The 17,475-nt window shown below is 45.5% G+C and overlaps 2 protein-coding genes and 1 long non-coding RNA gene across 3 annotated transcripts in view; 2 read left to right on the top strand and 1 right to left on the bottom strand.

Moving 5' to 3' along the window:
- The window catches only part of LOC140721496 (uncharacterized), a 1,502,390-nt gene that overhangs the window by 199,568 nt on the left and 1,285,347 nt on the right, over nucleotides 1–17,475 (top strand). The gene's annotated exons all lie outside the window — the stretch shown is intronic.
- Nucleotides 1–17,475, bottom strand: part of LOC140721492 (uncharacterized) — a 692,273-nt gene that overhangs the window by 100,990 nt on the left and 573,808 nt on the right. The gene's annotated exons all lie outside the window — the stretch shown is intronic.
- LOC140721516 (NACHT, LRR and PYD domains-containing protein 3-like) overlaps nucleotides 11,572–17,475 on the top strand; it is a 28,326-nt gene continuing 22,422 nt past the window's right edge. Inside the window, exon 1 of the mRNA XM_073036331.1 lies at nucleotides 11,572–11,651. The gene's annotated coding sequence lies outside the window, so the exon portion shown is untranslated. The remainder of the gene's footprint in view (nucleotides 11,652–17,475) is intronic.

Genomic DNA, 17,475 nt, shown 5'->3' with positions numbered 1-17,475 from the left:
ATCATTTTCCCGCCCTTGTCAGCGCCTCACTCCTTTGGACAATGAGTCCCGCACTCTAGCGTGATTGGCCATTGGTCAGGTGACCTACAAAGCCGTTTCTTCTCGGTGACAGAAAGGAAACGGAGCATCTAGCGGAAATGCTGCGTTCACAAGGAGATCGGTAGAGTTCACTCTGAGCGGCCCAGAGATCAGATCGAGCCCGGCCCGTACTCACAGTGAGTAGGCAGAGCCGCAGAGATTCAGCTCATTACATCCAACATCGGCACGTCCTTCTAAACGCTATAAACAGTCAGCGTCCACGTAAACTTAACATCAACTGATCTTAACGTAAACGTAACTTAACGTTAACTGTGAGTGTGCCTGTGCAGAGTGAGTTGGTATCAGCTTTGTGATGTCTCCTCCTGCACAGGGACAGTATCAACAAGGTCTAATTATCATCTGCAGAAACTCTATTTCTGAATTGTCTTGCATGAATAAATGAAGAAGGTGCCTTTATTCCGCATTTCCCTGCATAACGAAGAATTTCAATAAATTCAACAACGCAGAGCCGGCCAATAGGCACTTTCAAAGGCTTTGAGCGAAGGCCAGATGGTTAATTCAGACAATAAAACTACATGGGATAAGACCACAGGACATAGGAGCAGAACTGGGCCACTCGTTCCATCGAGCACTTCGCCTTTCTTTCTCGGGGGGTCCGTTCGACAACTCCAAACTCTTTCGTTTTCCCAGAAACCGTTAGCCCCCTCACCAATCGAGAACCTTTAAACCTTTTCCCTCACCACACCCTATGGGTTGGTCTCCACACCTTCTACGGCATAGAATTCGAGTCCTGTTCACATGATAGGCACATGGAGCTTAGAAAAATAGAGGGCTATGGGTAAGCCTAGTAATTTCTAAGGTAGGGACATGTGCGGCACAACATTGTTGGCCGAAGTGTCTGTATTGTGCTGTAGGTTTTATATGTTTCTATGTTTCTACGCGCAAGGGGCCCAATCTGTACACCACACACTATCAAACTGCGCATGCGCGCCTGCCACTTTGTCCCAATCGACCTGATGGATACGTTCACATCCTTTCCATCTCCACGATACACTCCCTTCCCTCTTCCGACGTGATCCTCACTCCCTCTCTCCACGGCGATCACCTTCCCTGCGGCCGAATCTCTGATTGCACGGTTGCCCTGGCTGCCGGCGGGAGGTGGAGGGTCCCGGGGCGGACGCAGCCAGAGGCATAGCCAACCTCCTGTACAGTCTGGAGACGCAGCCGGTGCTCTGAGAACCCTGGACCCGGGTCGGATGGAGCTCAAGGAGAGTCGGGGAGGCAGAGTTTCCACCCTTGGCAAGGATCTGTCCGGGGACACGATAGACTATACGCTGGATCTACCAGCATTCCCCACCGGAACCTATTTCTTCTTCAACAGGAAAACCAACCGAAGCCTAGACTCCATTCCAGGTGCCCAAAGCACCCAAGGCTCCTTGGTGGCCTGTCGGTCCTACCGCAGACTTCTGTTCCAGAAGTTCGTCGATGAAGGGTGAGGTAGATTGCTGTATGTTTTTAATTTAGCTCGACAGATATCTGTAACGATTTGTAGAATAACAGAAATCCAAGACTTGTAAAATATAATCAAAAACTGTGATTCACACTGTTCCAGCAGTCTCCCTTCGTAAGCAAGGAACACACGCTAATACCATAGCCCTATACCAAAGTAGTCCTGTGCCCGTCAACTCCTCAAAGTCCGTCCGTCCCCAAACTAATTTCTTTGACCCGCTATCTCCCCACAGCTCCACGTCAGTCCCCAGACTAATCCCACTGTCCTGCTAATTCCCACTGTCCGTTGTCAGTCCCCAAAATAGTGCAAATATAATGCTATTAGGCTCAGACCTCGGAACGTAAATCGGGAAGGGGTGTCCTGGGGGAAATGCACAACGGAAATGTGGAGGTATTTTCGGCAGAACTTTCATGGGGTTCTGGATAGGTTTGTCCCATTGAGGCGGGTAAAGGATGGTAGGGTGAAGGAACCCTGGCTGACAACAGATATTGAACATCTGGAAAAGAGGAAGAAAGAAGATGATTTAGAGTTTAGGACGCAAGGGTCAAAAAGGCTGTCGTGAGTTACAAGGTACCTTATCAAATACCTTCCTGAATTCTATATACACTACATCTTCTGCTCTACCTTCATCAAGGTGTTTAGTCACATCCTCAAAAAATTCAATCAGGCCCGTAAGGGACAACATGCCTTTGACAAAGCTAAGCTGACTATTCCTAATCATATTATGCCTCTCCAAATGTTCATAAATCCTGCCTCTCAGGGTCTGTTTCATCAACTTACCAACCACTGAAGTAAGGCTCACTTGTCTATGATTTCCTGGGCTATCTCTACTCCATTTCATCAACAAAGGAACAACACCCGCAACCCTGCAATCCTCTGGAAACTCTTCCGTCTCCATTGATGATGCAAAGATCATCGCCAGAGTGTCAGCAATATCCTAATTATCCTCCCACAGTAGCGTGGGGTAGATCTCATCCGGTACCGAAGACTTATCCAACTTAATGCTTTCCAAAAGCTGCAGCACATGTTGTTTCTTAATATCTGCATGCTCAAGCTTTTCAGTCCACTGTAAGTCATCCCTATAATCGGCAAGATCTGTCCTGTGATCCCTTGCTTTTTTGTGATTTTTATAAATAATCTGTTTGAGGATGTGGAAGGCTGGAATCAGTAAGTTTGCAGATGATATGAAGGTTGGCAGAGTTGTGGATAGTGTATAGATTGTTGTAGGTTAAAACAGGACATTGACAGGATGCAGAACAGGGATGAGAAGTGGCAGATGGAGTTCAACCTGGAAAATTGAGGATTGAGTCACTTTTGAAGGTCGAATTTGAAGGTAGAATATAGGGTTAATGACAGGATTGTTAGCAGTGTGGTGGAACAGAGGGATGATAGGGTCCACACCTATAGATCCCTCAACCTTTCTTCACACGTTCATAGGGAGTTTAAGAATGCGGATTGGCTGTCTGCCTCAGTAGTTTGGGGCTTGAGCTGTGACTCTAAATATACCGGTCAGACCGCACTTGGAATATTGTATTAAGTTCTTAGCGCCTCGTTATAGGAAGGATGTGGAAACTATCGAGATGGTGCAGAGGAGATTTACCATGATGCTGCCTGGATTAGAGAGCATGTGCTGTGATGATAAATTGAGCGAGCGAGTGTGTTTCTTTTTGGAGAAAAGGCGGAAGAGAGCTGATTTGATATACACGACGATCAGAGGTATACAGTAGATTGAGTGGGCAGCTAGAGACTTTTGGAGACACGTCAAAAATGGTGGGCACGACCAGACATAATTATATAGTGAGTGGAGGAAAGTATGGGGGAGAGGATAAGCGTTATGGGAGGGTATTTAACTAGGGCAGGGCAAATTATGAAAGCATTACCACTAAGTTGAAAAGTCAGGTAGTTAAGTTGCGTCATTTAAAACTCTCGTTAGGCTACATCTGGAGTATTGCGTTCAACTCTGGTTTCCCCATTCTCGAAGCGGAATCGAGGAGTTGAAGAGGGTGCAAATGCGGTTTGCAGGATATTGCCCGAATTAGATAGCGCGTGGTGGGACAAACTTGGGTTGTTTTCTCTGAAGCCGTGGACTTTGAGGCGAAATCTGATTGAGGTTTATAAGATCATGTGAAGTACAGATAGAGTAGGCAGACAGTATCTCTTTTGTGGGGTTGAAATATCTACTACCAGAGAGCATGCATTCAATGTGAGAGGGGTAGGTTCAAAGGAGAAAGGCAACCTCTGTTTAGTTTAGTTTGCCATCTGATTACTGATCTACTTGGCCACTTTCAGAGAGCTAAACACATTGTGGGCTGAAGATAGAGTCTATTCTATGTTCTATGTCTATGTTCTATGACATTGTTCAGTCTACAATGTTTCAATGTGATTTTCGGTTCATTGTGTTGTTTTACCATACCAAAAGTTCCAGAAGCTTTTTCAGCATTTTGGCCATCTTCTTAAACCCATTCCTCATTTCCGCAACGGATTCTCTCATCACTCCCTGGGACTGGGAGCCTTTCCCCATCACCAGGCTGACGAAGAGCGGGGAATCCTCTGTCGGGGTTCCCTTCCCTGTGAGTTCTGTGATTTCCTGTAGACAATGAATGTGTTGAGTGACAGACTGAGGAAAGAGAATGGAGAAGACAATATCTGCTCAGTGATGGGACGTCCCAGTGACATCGATCATATGAACAGTCACTGGGCAGCCTCTACACTCATTCTGTAAATTACTGGGTTTGGTATTTAGCAGCAAAGCACATGACTGTGGAAATTACATATCAGAATATTGTTCGGGTCACAGAGAAGAAAGCAAAGAAACAGGCCCTTCGGTCTAGTTCACGCCAAAATGTTATTTTCTGCTTTGTTCCAACTGCCTGCATCAAAGCCCTTCGTACACCTCCCATTCTGTACTCATCAGAACTTCACAAATGTTGTAAATCAAATCTGCATCTACCACATATGATGACAGCTCGTTCCACACTCTCGCCAACCTCTGAGTGAAGAAGCTCACCCCTCAGGTTCCACTAAAATATATCACCTCTCACCCTTAACCTATACCCTGTCGGGGTTCAGAGCAAAGACTGCGTGGAGAGGGAATGCGGGTGGGGAAGGTGCGGGAGGAGGGACACAGCTGCAGCGGGTAAGGGGAGAGCAACTGCAAGATGGAAACAAGGAGGGCCTAGACTTACTATCTGAATAAAACTAATTGCTTGAACTTACTTGCTGCAAAGATGCTAATTATATCCTGTACATTCTCAAAGGAATTATTGATGTAGATGAAAAGCAGCAATGTGTAACCCTGGGGAACACCACTAGACACGGGCCTCGAGTCCAATACACAGATCCCACCATCACTCTCTGGTTCCTACCATCAAGCCAATTGTGCATCCAGTTAGCCAGCTCTCCTGGGTCTCATGTGATCTGACTTTCCACAGAAACTCTCCATGCTGAACCTTATCAAAGGCCTCGCTGATGCCCATATCGGCCCGATCCTGGGACAGAGGTGTCACCGATCAGACGGCATAGATCTAAGCAGAGCATGGAGAGGTTTAGAGGGATCTGAGGAAGAGACTTTTCACTCAGAGCGTAGCTGAAATCTGGAACACACTGCCCGAGGTGGTGGTGGAGGCAGGTCCCTTCACAGCATTTAAGAAGAGAATGAGCATTGAAACTGCCGAGATACAGTTGGGTATGAACCGAGTGCTGATAAATGGGACCAGTGTAGACAGTGAGTGGATGGTCAGGACAGTTGTGGCCGGCCAAATGCCTGTTTCCGTGCTATATGATCTACCACTCTGGACATGCCAAATTAACAATAGTGGCAAGCAAGGAATTGATTTCAAATCTCATACCCTTCTCCAACCTGAAATAAACCAGACTACACCCCTTTGTCACCTCTGTGAATAGCTGTTTCTGTCAACGTAAAATACAAATTGGTCACTTCTGCTAAACAACTGGCCATTGATGAAATTCCTGTGTCTTCTTCCACTGATATTCCTTCCTTACAGTAAAAATAACCGTCTCACTGTGACATATGGTGCATTCAGCTCATCGTCAGACCTGACAAACCATGTCTTCCCACAGTTGGTTCCACCTGTTGCTGTGTCCTCTTTCCTCCACCTCCAGGGAAGCTGTATCTCCACACAAACTCCTCACTTGAGATGACTGTCTGTACCCGTGACACAGGAAATCACATCACTGTCACTCTCCTGATACAGTGTCTGACCTGCTCACCTCCGGGTATCCTCCCAGCTCACTCTCCACCTCAACAAGCCTCCTTCCTCAGTCACAATCTGCGAAATCTTCAAAGAACAACTCAAACGATACATTAGACAGCCCGTGTACTCCTTCACTGCTGACCAGTAAAAACTCTCTCTCCTCAGCCCCTTCATTTTTCCCTTTCCCTTTGCAAACTCCAGATATGGCACTAGATCTGAATCTACTATAAGGGCATTTATATCTCACAGGAGGCTGTACAAGCACCTGTCGTTCTCTAATGCAGACGTCACTGTCACCCCTTCCCCGTTCCCAATCCGCTCTCGCAGCCCATGACGGTGACAGATATCCCAGACTCTGGGGCTTTGTAACAAACACAGTATTAACAGCAAAATTAGACAATAATTATTATGAATGGAGCATTTTTGCTTTCTGAAGGGATTGGCGAGCTGTCTGATCCAATGGATCAGATCCTCCCTTATTTACAACTTAATTTGTCCCGTGTCCATCCTTCCCGGGTCACGGAACGTCCAACCATCCAACTTTCTCCCAATAACATCGCCACCACCACGCCTACGGCTCCACATCTCTCCCATCACTAACTCCACACCCGCACGTCCACCCATAAACTCTCCCCGCACACACAGACAGATCAACTTTACCCTAAACCTCCTCCCTGCTTTGAGAACCACAACTAACTGATCCCACAGACCGTGCTCGGACTCAAAGCTCCAACGGGGGCAACCGGCCCCCGATTTCCACAGACCAGATCAGGCCTGCCGCCCGAACAGGAGAAGAACCAGCAAGCACTGGGATCGGCATTGCGCCTGCAGCAGCCGAAGGTTCCCACAGCGCACCTGCGCGTCGCCGGAGGTTACTACAGCGCCAGCAGCGGCCGGAGACCGACAACGCGGACGATTCAGCTGTCCGTCCGTTCACTGGGAGACGCCCGATATCCACATCAACACCATCCAATCGACTCTGGGCGAACTATGATGACTAACAAACATAATTCCTCTCAGCCCTCAGCTTTCTGAATGATTCTCTGTCTTTTAGAGGACAGAGTAACTATGGTCTACATTGTTAGAGTGTTTAGTTTCCCAGGAGACAAAGATTTCAGGGACGAGAGGTGTTCTGTTGCCAAATACGCTATGTGTCTAGCCCGCTGACAATTCTCGTTTAAATTAGTGAAACCGCTGTTTACCAAAATACGAGATCGTAAAATGACGGAAGCCACCCCATGCCACGTCATCCCGAGAAAGACTCCCCACAAGATTTGGGGTTTTGTGACCAAACTCGAGACAAACCACATGCTGCCCACTCCACCAGCCACACGACAGCGATGAGCACGTGACATGGGACTTTACGTCACACAACACTGAATTCAATACTGAAACCGTGATTAATGTTGTTGTCCCACTGAAATCATAAGAAACGTCCAACCCCCAACCCCGTTTTTTAAAACATTTTTTCCATTTCCCTCCGAAGGAAGTTGTCTGCGTCTCCTGTGACCGGAGTCTGATGTACGGCTGACAGGGAGGAGGAGACGTTCGGCCCGTCGGCCTGATGCTGGCTCCCCGGAGAAGGAGAGATCACGGCAGAAGAAGGAGGGAGGGTTAGGGGGATTTTATTGACAGGATGAAGGTGGTGTGAGAGGGGGCGGACAGGATATTTCTCCCGGTGAACACAGGAGGGTCTCGTCTGTGGAAATATCTGAGCCCACGGTGTTCGCGAGCAGAAAGATTCACCACACTGGGGTCAAACACCGGCAGACTGTCGACCTGCAGGAAAAGTCTAGATAGCAGTGATGTTGGAGGTCAAGGATGGAACGACCCGGGGTCTTGTTGAATGAAAGGTTGGTCTATAGGAACCGAGTGGCCTGTTGCCTGTTGTCTGTGTTTTTATAGAGAAGGTATGAACAGAGCCTTCTTGGGCCTGCAGAATGTCCCAGTGACTGTTGGAGCCCATTTGTTCCTAAACTGTGTTAACAATTTGTCTGAGGGACCAAGTACAACATTTCCCATTGTGTTATTCACACAAAATGTGTATTTTTATATTGATCATGAGGTCATGCTTTCTACCCTCAAATCATGCTTTTTAACCTCTTTTGTAACTCCCTATACATTTACTCTGCTGATTCATCACCTAAATACGTTAAACTTGTTAACACATTTTTTTTTGCTATTAGGAATGATATGCATACAGGCTATAATTATAGAAAACAACAAAATTCATTGTAATTCCTTTCCATCATGAAGTATCCCCAGAAATGGATGTTCAATATTTCCAGTTTTTTTGCTCTATTGAAAGATGAATACAAATAAATACTATGAATAGAGTAAGTAACAGTTGAAACTAGAAAGAAATATTTTTATTAAAGTGTGCAGATACCTTGAACAGGTAAAAACATTATGAAATCTGGAAAAGGATTTGCTTTTGGCAATGTTTCTAATACATGGATCTACTGTTAATCTGGATAGAACTTGCATTGTGTACTATGATCTGGATTAAGTATTTTAATCCTCTTTTTGTTGACGGCTGCTGACAGCACAAAGGTAAAAGGCCATACACTAGTTGGCAATGAGCTAGTATATCTATATTGATGGATTAATATTGCAGCATAATGTTTGCAAATTCAAACAGTGCAAATACCAAAGTTATTGTCTCTGTTCCCAGTACACAGTCTATCCATTTGATGTGTATTTATACATTGTTAATGACATAAATATCATATTTATATATTGTTAAGGACATAAAACTTGTATTTCTATATTGTTACTGACAGAGAATCGTATAATTTGTGTTCCGTGCGTTATCTGAATGAACTTGCCTGTGATGCTGCCACAAGTCAGTGTTTCTCTGTACCTGTACCTTCCTGTACTTGTGCACTTGGCAATAAATTCAAAAGTACCAGAGAAAACTCAATGAGATTTGAGGAGCGATGTTCAACGTGGCAGCTTGGTAGGTCAACTGTAAAGAGATAGTACACTGTTAAACAATGTTCATTAGCAGAGGGATCTTGGATTCCAGGTTCACAGTCCCCTGAAAGGCTCCACCCAGATTGACTGGGTGGGTGGGAACGCAACTGGAATGCTTGCCTTCATTAGTCAAGGCATTGAGTTGATACGTCAGGAAATTCTGTTGCAGCTTTATAAAACGCAAATTCGGCCACAATTGGATTATTTCATGCATTTCTAGTCGCCTCATTCCAGGAAGGATGTCAAGGCTTAAGATAGGGTGCAGATGAAGTTTACCAGGATATTGCCTGGATACCGGGGCATGAGTTATAACGAGAGGTTGGACAAACTTGGGTTCTTTTCTCTGGAGCCGTGCAGGCCGGTGTGAGACTTCCAGAAGGATTGTAGGATTACGAGAGTACAGAGACAATACCTATTCCTAGATTTGAAATTTAAGGTGAGATGGGGGTTATTTTAGAAGAGATGTGAGAGGCAAGTTCTTTTACACAGAGAGTGGTGGGTAGCTGGGATGTGCTGACGGGTATTGGCAGATGCAGATACATTCGTGGCCTTTAAGAGCCATTTACATAGGCATATTGATGTGAGGAAAATGGAAGGATATGGACGCTGTGTCGGCAAAAAGGATTAGTTTAATTGGATGTTTGATTACCAACTTTTCCGAAAGCAACGCACACACAGCGTGTTGGAGAAACTCAGCAATGGAAGGAGAGAAGGCAGAATTTTTAAAGAAAGGTGGGGGAGTGGAGTAAGTAGTACAAGGTCGCAGGCGATTGGTGAAGTAAAGATCTGTAAATCCGATTGGTGGAAGAGATAAAGGGCTGGGGGAGGGCCAACCTGATATGAGAGGGTAGAAACCATGGATAAAAACGAGGGGGGAGGAGCACCAGAGGGAAGTTATGGACAGATAATGGGGAATGGTAAGGGAGTGGGTGGGCAGTTACCGGAAATTCGAGAAATCGATGTTTATGGCGACGGCTTGACGGCTTGGTATACAAGGTGTTGCTCCTCGAATCTGAGTGTGCCCTTATCACTACAGTAGAGGAGGAATTTTAATGGGAAGTGGAATTAAAACGGGTGTCTACAGGGAGATCCCTCTTTTTCGGGTGAAGCATTCTCCAGTCTACATCGGGGTTCACTGATTATACAGGAGGCCACACCGGGAACCCCGGATACAGTAGATGACCCCAAAAAGAGAAATATTGATATCTCCTTCCGGTGATCAAAATTTTCACCTCTCCCCCTTTCCCTATTCCACACTCTGGTCTATTACTTCTTCTCACCTCTTATTACTTTCCCCTGGGCCTCCGCCTCCGTCACTTTCTCTTATTATCCATTTTCCTCTCCTATAAGATTCTTTCTTCTCCAGCAGCTTCCCACCCACTGGCTTCCCTCACCCACTTCCAGAAGGCTTCTTTGCGCTCCCACTACCTTTTAATTTAGGCATCTCCCCTCTTCCGTCTCAGTCCTGAAGAAGGAGCTCGGTCCGAAATGTCGACTGCCAACTCTTTTCTGTTGATGGTACCCGACCTGCCGAGTTCCTCAATAATTTTGAAAGTTTTCATTCCATAGAGTGATAACAAAGAGATTAGAGAGTATCAGTGAGAGGGAATGCAATGGAGATTCACCAGACTGATCTCTGGAGTGGTCGGGTCATTATGTGAAGAAATATCAGCGCGATAAGCCTTTAATTTAGAGGAAGAAGTGAACGCATTGAAATGCACCACATCAATAGCGGTTGAACCAATGGAAAATGGTGTGTATTGTTCGGAATTGAGATGAGGGGAAATGTCTCCACTCCGAGGGTGGTGAATGTCTGTAAATCCCCACCACAGAAGGCAGTAAAGATTCATGATCATCCTCACATAAAACAGAGGTTGGCGGAATGTGTGGAGACTGAAGGGATCGAGGAAATGAGGATCGGGCAGACACATGTGGCTGAGATTGGAGCGCAGCCGCCATCTTGATGATCGTTCGATGGGCTGAATGGCCACCTCCTGAATTTTTTCTCTTGGCGATGTTACATTTTTACTCTCCAGTGAGGCAGGGGGAATGCGTATAGAAGTTAGTGTTTCTAAACATTGAACTGATTTGAAAAGTACCTGCACATTTCCGGTCTGGGTGTAAACTGTATGGCGGTCTGGTATGGGGGCCGAACCCGTAAATCGTTGACCCAAGAGAGGAGAAAGGGGGAAGATATGGAGGAATAATTTAAAAAACTAGCTGGAGTAAATATGAAATAATGTGGAGAATGCGGCAGGTGGGTCATGCAGCGTGTGAGGGGCGAAGAGTAGAGTCACCAGTTTAGGAGGGAGACCTTCGGCCCGTCACTTCATCCCGCTCAATTTTCCCATTTTAGCGCAGATTTGCAACATCTGCGGGTTTGTTTCTCGTGGTTGTGCATTTTAATCTTTCTCCCGTTCTGTCAAGGCAATGAGATCCAATCTGTCACGCCCTCTCATTGTGTGTGGGTATTTTTTTTGACTCATTTCACTGCTACGAGCTGCTCTGCGTTTAATGTTTCCCGATGTACGACCGTATTTATGGGAGAATTAAGCCTTTCCATTGATCTGTGTGTCTCGAAAATGTGTACACTTCAGTTAAGCCTCTAGAGGATTCAAATCTGGAAACAAGTTTGTCTAATATTTCCACCAAATTAAAATGGGGAATATAATTGTTATTGTTATTATGTTAACATTTTTGAACAATTCTATGCTCCATGGTCTATAATCTATGCTCTCCTGTCCAACCTCTTTGCTCCGCCTCCAAAAGCCCCTCCCCGGCTCTGAAGACGCGCGGCTCAAATTGCGCATGCTCATTCTTGGTTTTCTTTCCGTTCTGTGTTGAAGCGGATCGTCGCGGGGAGACGGGGGAAGGATCGCTGTCTGCGAGGCAAATACATCAAGTTCCCATCGGTGAGTTCTTGAGGCCCTTCCGAGCGGGCATGTTTGAGTCCCGTTAACTCACCTAAATCGGCGGGTCGGTCCGGGTTGCTGGAGAGAAACTGCCGGGGTCGATCCGGGTTGTAGGTCCTTCACAGCGAACCGCCTGAGATGAGCCGCCGCTCAGTCCCTGTTGCTTTAGTCCGAGGAACGGGTAATGTGGTGATGCCGGGACTGCACTCATCCGTTGAGTTGTACCTGGGGAAATTCGGCCGGTTGTGTTTTTGCAGCCGGAGGTTAAACGGAGTAATCGCGCTTGCGGGACACTGCTCCATGTGTATGAGTAGTTTTATCTCACGTCAGTTCAGACATGGCAGATTTGTGACGTCCCCTCTTTTTGTGTGGGCAATTATTTTTTGTTTCTTGACTCCATTCCACTGTTACGACCCGCCGAAGCGCAGCGAATGTTTTTGGGTACATAACCCTATTAATGCGAGAATTAAGCCTTTTCCATTTGCCTGTTCCTCAAAAATTTGTACACTTTGGTGAAATCGCCCGCCCGAAGTTCCGGAGCTGAAACTCAGACTGTCTAATATTTCCACACAATTAAAATGGGGAATGGTTTATTATTGCCAAGTACCACCGTACAATGAAAATCTTGTCGTGCATACCATCCACACAGATCAATACGTCACAACAGCACGAGGGGCGAGAGAGAAGGAGTCAATTTCCGAAAACATAGCACATTTATTTTTTCAACATAGTCCTCTCTTACATTTACACTTAGTCCAGCGGTTGTGGAGCATACGGATCTTGGACCTCCAGAAAGTATCCACAGCATGGGGTGATTGATGCGTTCGTGTCCTAAGGTAGAAGGAGATGAGTTATACAGCTCTCGTTACGTGCACATGCAGTTCAACTTTTGGAGTGATTACGCAGAAAGTTTGAAATTAATAAGTTATCTCCACCTACCTTAGGCCACGAACTCATCAATCACCCCTGGTATATTAGGTAAAGCATTAACAGAGTGTAATAAAGCTTTATGGTCGCAGAGACAGTGTACTGCAGGTAGACATATGATGCAATGTCACATGGAGTTACATTGTGAGGTCAGGAGTCCATCTTATCATGCTGAGGGTCTCGGCCCGAAACGTCGCTGTACTTCTCCCTATAGATGCTGCCTGGCCTTCTGCGTTCCACCAGCCTTTTGTGTGTGTTGCTTGAAGTTCCAACATCTGCAGATTTTCTCATGCTAAAGAATATTCAGTTTGCTTATAACAGCAGGATGGAAGCAATCCTTGAGCCCGGTGGGATGTTTTCGGTTTTGTTTTATCTTCGATCGGATGGGAGGCTGAGAATTGAGAATGTCTAGGGTTCTGGGACTCAACGATTATGTTTCCTGATTTGCTGAGGCAGCGGGAGGTATACAGACAGTCCATGGAGGGGAGGTCGGTTTCTATGATGTGCTCAGCGGTGTCCACAGTTCTCTGCTATTCCCTGCAGTCAAAGGAAGAACAATAGCCGTAGGAAGCTGTGAAGTATCGGGATGGGATGCTTTCTATGGTGCGTTCAGGGGCAAAGGGTATATGCGAAATTTCTTATTGTTTGTTATAGCTTTGAAGTTTTAGGATCATATACATATAGTAGTATGTACTATTAATTCAGTATCTGTGTAATGCTGTAGGACCATCAGTGATTGTTCTCGATCCTTTCTCCTGCCTGGTTCTACCTGATCATTCCGTGCCATCTTGTTCAAACTCCTTCCAGCCTGCATCTCACCACGTCAAGGATACACATGTCAAACATCTTTCTTCTAACCTTTGTCTCATTCTGAAGTATTGTACTGCACTTCTACCTCACTGAGTTTTCAGGAACTGTGTTTTTTGTTCGGGTAATTGATGTTTAATTGAATACAGCACGAGGCAATGTAAAGGCAGCCATTAAGCCATTAAATTTTAGTTTCACCGTTTACAAAATGGCTGCAGTGCTAATTTTTTGTCACAATGAAACTCAGAACATATTATATTGAGTTTGTTATTTCCTTTCTTAATTGTTTGTGGTGAGCCACTTCCTCCGTTTCCAAGGTAACAGCCATTCGGAGCTGCAAGATGTGTTGCACATTTTTATCGCTCTGTGGTAGAGAGAGTGATGGCAGGAGCAACTGTAACGGAGTGATAGTTGGAGGAAAGGATGCTGTGAATATTGGCTGTATGGAATGTATTACACAAGAGTAGGAATGATCTGAAAACTAACAGACTGGCAGGGGTGGCATTACACAAATTTGTTGACCAGTTTTGGGCGCCCCCAACATTTTGCAGTCAAATAATATCTGCGCAGTAAAAGAGTGAGAGAGAGAGAGAGAGAGAGAGAGAGAGAGAGAGAGAGAGAGAGAGAGAGAGAGAGAGAGAGAGAGAGAGAGAGAGAGAGAGAGAGAGAGAGAGAGAGAGAGAGAGAGAGAGAGAGAGAGAGGTATGTACTTTTGCAGGAACTCTGAAGTAAGATGGCTGGAGGATCAATAGGTTCAGTTCTCCTTAGTTTGTGAATTGGAAATGCCAGGAACACCACAGCAAATTGTTGGTGGCAATGCGTCAGTGGGCAGCCTTTGTGTAGGTTATAATATTGGGCTGGAGTCTCTGAGAATATGGGTAGGGCAGTATATTGTTATTTCTACAGCTGGGATTGAAATACCCACAGCGTGCAGTGATTCTGAAGATCGGGACGATTGGACTTTGGCTGTGGGAAAATCATTGACTGGACCAGCCAGTGAGATGTTATGTTTGTCAAACAATTTGTAGATTTTCAAATACGTAAGTATTTTGACCGAGCCCGATGACAGTAAGCGGAGGGTGATGATTGAAGATGAATTTAGCAAATAGGTGCCAGTGACGAGTGTGATGGGTGTTTCAGTAATGATAGTGGGATGAAAGGATGCTGTGAGCATTAACTATATGGAACGTATTACACCAGGGTCAGAATGGACTGAGGACCCAAGAAATTGGTTGGGATGGGGTGGCAATTACAGTTTAGGGTGGGAATCAGTTACTATTTGTGCATTAAAATGAAGAGGGAGAAAATACTACAGTTGCAGGAAATTTAAAGTCAGGAGGAGAAAATACTGGAAACGCTCAGCAGATCGGCAGCATCTTGGACAATCTCAGTTCTGGAACTGGGTCTTCCACCATTTCTCCTTTCAGAGACGTAGTCTGATGTACTGAGTTCCCGGCACTTTCTACCTTATAATTTTACATTTTGTTCCTGCTACACTGCGGAAAACATGACAGTCAGCTCTGCTGGCAAGATCCCACACAGCAGGAAGGTTGTGATCAAATGTGCTCGGTTTTGCTGCTGGGGTCAGGCTGAAGTGTATCCGCATCCTTTATACAGTCCGGGGAACCAGTCTGAGCACCGGCCCCGGCAGAGGGTCATTAGCTTCCAATTCCACCTTAGTCTGTGAATCGGAAATGGCAGGAACACCACGGCAAATTGCCGGCACCAAAGCGTCTTTGTATGGGTGGTGATATTGGGCCGGTGACTCTGAGGATATGGAACTGGCAGTATACGGGCTTCAGTCCAGGTTAGTAATTCGACAACTGGGATCGAAATTTTTACAGTCTGCAGTGAAGCTGAAATCCTGGGCGGTTGGGCATTGGTTATGGGGAAATCGCCATCTACACTGTCCAATAGGACATCACATCTGTCGAGTATTTTAGAGGTTATTTAAGAGTTAACTAGGGAGTTGGGTGAAGTTGGGCAGTGATGTTGTTCATCTGAACCTTGGTAAAGTCTGTATCAATATCCCGCATGGCAACTGATCTGGATGGTTCTGTCACGTGGGATTCACGGGGACCTGGCGAGGTGGATTCACACCGGGTTCGAGAACAAGAAGCAGAGGGTGATGATTGAAGATGGTTTTAGCGAATGGAAGCCTGTGGCGAGTGGGATGTGTGTGTCACTGTCGAGACCTCTATAATTAATTATTCATGCCATTGATTTGTATATGAATGTACAAGGCACAATCAGCAAGTTTGAATTGAATTAAACTGAATTGATTTCTTACGTCCTCTTTACAATACGTCTCGGTCTAAAGGTGCAATGTGCAGTCAAAGTAATTTATCATAATTCAAGATAAATTAAACTGTCTACATAATATGGATTACCTCAAATTAACGTGAGTTAATTCATCTGAAGTCCTGGTGGAAGAAGCTGTTCCGGAGTCTGTTGGTCCTGGCTTTTATGCTACGGTACCGTTTCTCGGATGGTAGCAGCGGGAATAGATTGTGGCTGGGGTTACTCTGGTCCCCAATGATCCTTCGGGCCTTTTTTACACACCTCTCCTTGTAAATGTCCTGAATCATGGGAAGTTCACAACTACAGATGCGCTGGGCTGTCCGCACCACACTCTGCAGAGTCCTGTGATTAAGGGAGGTACATTTCCCATACCAGGCAGTGATGCAGCCAGTCAGGATGCTCTCAATTATGCCCCCATAAAAACTACTTAGGATTTGGAGGCCAATACCGAACTTGCTCAAACGTCTGAGGTGAAAGAGGTGTTGTGTGCTTTTTCACCGCACAGCTGGTGTGAACAGACCACGTGAGATCCTCGGTGATGTGGATGCCGAGGAACTTGAAGCTGTTCACCCTCTCAGCCCCAGATCCATTGATGTCAATAGAGGTCAGCCTGTCTCCATTCCTCCTGTAATTCACAACCAGCTTCTTTGTTTTTGCGACATTGAGAGTAAGGTTGTTACTTTGCCATGAATGAGTCAGAGAGATGACCTCTTCCCTGTAGGCCACCTCGTTATTGCTTGATAGGAGGCCAATCTATGTAGTGTCGTCGACAAATTTAATTAGCAGGTTAGAGCTCTGGGTGACGACACAGTCATGGGTATACAGGGAGACTAAATTCGGGAGACTGGTTGATAAGGCAACAGGTGACACTGAATTTGAAAGACATTTCGGTCAGTTTTGGAGATGGGCTGAGGAATGGCAAATGGTTTTCAACTTGGGCAAGTGAGAGATTGTGCATGTTGGACAGTCAAACTGGGTGGAACTGGTATAGTGAATGGGAGAGCATCGGGTGCTGTGGAACAGTGCGACCTGCGTGTACAACAGCACAGTTCACTGAAAGTGGTTGTGCAGGTATTGAGGGTGAAAAAGAAGGCTTTAATCATGCTGACCTTCATCAGTTAGGGAATTGAGTTCTCGATTATGGGCATTATATTGTAGTCATATAATTTTGTGGTGCGGATACACGAAGTGTTATGTACATTTGTGTTCTCGGTACTGTAGGAAAGATATTATCAGTCTGGAGAGTGTGCAGACGAGATTGCTGAAGATGCTGCCTGGACTAGAGTGCCGGCTCATGGGAAGAGGTTGGCCAAGCTAGATCTTAATTCCAGAGGAGAATGGAGCTGACACTGTAGGAGTTTATAAAATCAAGAGGGAGTACAGATAATGTGGTTGGTCATTGTATTTTTCCCAGGGTTCAAGATTCAAGATTGTGTAATGTCATTCCAGTATAGGAGAACAAAATAATTGTTACTCTGTGTCCGAAGCAGGACAGAAAAAAACAACAACAAAATGATAGGGACCACAATAATAAACAAAACACAGTACATGCATTATGATTGCTTAAAAACATTGATTCTATGTCCATAAAGTGACATTAGGCACAGGAGAGAGTGGACATATGGAAACTGATATTGATTGTCTGCCCATTAAATTACTTTAGGCACAGGAGTGTCTAGAACTGTCAGGAAATTTTAAACCAGTAATGGGTGGGGTGTGGAGCGTGGGTTAGTGAGTAGACGTGTTGATCAGGCTTACTGCTTGGGGTAAATAATTGTTTTAAACCTGA

This window comes from Hemitrygon akajei, unplaced genomic scaffold (assembly GCF_048418815.1).
Source record: "Hemitrygon akajei unplaced genomic scaffold, sHemAka1.3 Scf000057, whole genome shotgun sequence".
NCBI lineage: Eukaryota > Metazoa > Chordata > Chondrichthyes > Myliobatiformes > Dasyatidae > Hemitrygon > Hemitrygon akajei.
Note: the sequence above shows the minus strand (reverse complement) of the source record. Positions and strands in the feature narration are given on the sequence as shown.